Genomic DNA, 2697 nt, shown 5'->3' with positions numbered 1-2697 from the left:
TAATAATAATAATAATAATAATAATAATAATAATAATAATAATAATAATAATAATAATAATAATAATAATAATAATAATAATAATAATAATAATAATAATAATAATAATAATAATAATAATAATAATAATAATAATAATAATAATAATAATAATAATAATATATAATATATAAAAGGAAAAAAAAGGAAAATTGACTTTGGGCCACCGAATGGCAACTCGGGTGGATGAGCCCAAGTTGTACTATATAAATGACAAGCTAAACCCCAATCTAAGCACTTTTGTTTTCACGCATATACCTTCCAAACTCAAAAGAACATAAAATAAGAGACAGAGGGTTTGGCGAGTGCGAAGAGGAGCGACGAAGGACGATAAGTACGAGTTTTGTGAGACAAGTACCGACTTTTATTCATTCCGCTTCATCGTAAGTTTAATCTAATCCTTATAATTAGTTTAATTGTTGTTATTGGGGTAGTGGTTGGGGGTAAAACCATGTCAATTCCTTTTATACCGTTTATAGCTGTTTAGGACGAATTGGGAAAAGGAAGTTGCAGGATTAGCTTACTACTATTAGAGATTTATTTATGTTTGTGATGAAGGAAAATCCGACTTATTCTAACCGTGGGTGACTCTGCTGTGTTGTACTCGGCTGTGTGGTACTTTGACAGGGTGGCTATGACTCGGACCGGGTGGATTCATGGGTCTTTGCACTCTTGCCATACCTTGAGAGTTGACGGACTGATTTAGTATTGGGTTAGCTTATTGTGTGTAGGAACTATAGATTAATTACTAGTAATTGTCTTGGTCAGGGTGGCTTGGTCAGAGGGTATAATCACAAATTTTGTGATGCGTGTAACTTTGTTAAATCATATTGGTTGCCTTTGAATTTTAAGCTGCTGTTGAGGGAATGTAAATTATTTGCTCAAAGTGCTAGTAATGGCCGTTCAACCATCTTGGTTACATTTAGTTTATGAGATTTTTGAATTAGACTAGATTAATTTTTGGAGGAATTATCATTTGATTATATGTTATTACTTGGTATTAGGTGAAAGGTTCGTAGAAGAGTCATTTTAATCATTGTGTGCTGAGACGGAATATTTGCTGAAAAGGTAGGGAATCCTGACCGACTATTACTTAAGTGTTGTTCTTGTACGCATATTTATACTGGCTGGATATATTCAATTCTCGTAAGTGGTGAATGAGCATTCTGTGTATGTAAAGTTATTTACGAGTTGTTAGTATTGGAAATTGAGTTAACGCGACGGTGACACCGAGTCATTGGACATTGTGCCGTGTTCATTGAGTTATAGAAGTTGACCGCTGAGTCAGCTGGCCGTTGTGCCGTGTCTATTGAGTTATAGAAGTTGACCGCTGAGTCAGCTGGCCGTTGCGCCGTATACTGTGATTTATTAATATCGTGATATGAAAATTTATTTAATATTATGAGAGCTTCCGCTGTATTTATTTAAGTGATTTTGTCTTACCGTTGTTTAAGATTTCCTGCTCAACATTAGTTGACGTGGTTTATTTCTTTTGTCTCTCTTAAAACCACCTGTGATGATCCATATGATGTTTTCTTGTCATATTGGGGAGCAGATTAATTTACAGGTTGGTTGATATTGCCTTGGGATGCGTGATGGGGTCGGACGGATCATTTGGAGGGCTAGGCGTCATTCTCATGATTCTTTATTTATTTTAGTTGCGAATAACCCGTAGTTATCAGTTGTACCTTACATTTATTATTTCATGTGAAAGACGTTTTTATTTGTAATAAGACTAAAATAGTTATTTCTTTTAATAAAGTACTTCAGTTGTCGTCTTACGATATGTACTACCTCGGGTAACCGAGATGGTAACAACCTTATTTATTTGGGAAGGCTAGTTAAGACTCTTAAATAAATGGGGGTGTTACACACACATCTTTTCTTGGTCGAACTTGATCTTAGGTAACCCCTCAACCAAATCCCACTTCTTGAGTTTGTTCAAGGTTAGTGAACTAATGTGATCAAAGCGTTTATGCCATAAACAAGGATCATCAAGAGTGACTTTCATACATGAAAAGGAGTTAGTAGGCACAGCAATTAAATCTACCATATAAACATTTCTTTTCCTGGGGCCTTCTAGAATAACATTGCTAGTTCCTTCAATAATAATGCGACAACTATCAGTATGAAAAATTACTTTGTTACCTTTGTCGCATAGTTGAGATATGCTTAGCAAGTTGTGTTTTAGTCCATCCACAAGATAAACGTCACTGATCGCGTGGGACTTAGAGATTCCGATTTTGCCAACACCAATTACTTTTCCCTTTTTGTTGTCCCCGAACGTCACTTTTCCTCCATTGAAGGGCTTGAGTGAAAGAAATAGATTCTTATCTCCGGTCATGTGTCTTGAACATCCACTATCAAGATACCATTGATTGTTTTCTTTCACTACTTCCTGCATAAAGGATTAGATACAGGTTTTATGTACCCAAGCTAAGTTGGGTCCCTTATGATTAGTTACTCTATATACTAGATCTTTTCGAATCCAGATTTGTCTAATAACCGTTTTTCTAACCCTTCGTTTATTTTGCTTGGAAGGAGTTCTAGGGTTAGGGTTTTCTCTAGGTCTAGGAATTTCTCTAGGTCTTTCACGACTATTTCCCTTGTAAGTAGGTTTACTACGTTGAGATCGACAAGGGTTTTGTGAAGTGTTAG

The 2697-nt window shown here is 35.4% G+C and overlaps 1 long non-coding RNA gene across 1 annotated transcript; it reads left to right on the top strand.

Annotated features, from left to right (window-relative positions):
- Positions 1–211: 211 nt before the first annotated feature.
- On the top strand, positions 212–1809 carry LOC141640127 (uncharacterized). The gene is made up of 3 exons (XR_012542868.1): positions 212–422; positions 1044–1107; positions 1595–1809. It is a non-coding gene; the product is annotated as an uncharacterized LOC141640127 (long non-coding RNA).
- The last annotated feature ends 888 nt before the right edge of the window (positions 1810–2697 follow it).

Source organism: Silene latifolia, unplaced genomic scaffold (genome assembly GCF_048544455.1).
Source record: "Silene latifolia isolate original U9 population unplaced genomic scaffold, ASM4854445v1 scaffold_73, whole genome shotgun sequence".
NCBI lineage: Eukaryota > Viridiplantae > Streptophyta > Magnoliopsida > Caryophyllales > Caryophyllaceae > Silene > Silene latifolia.
Note: the sequence above shows the minus strand (reverse complement) of the source record. Positions and strands in the feature narration are given on the sequence as shown.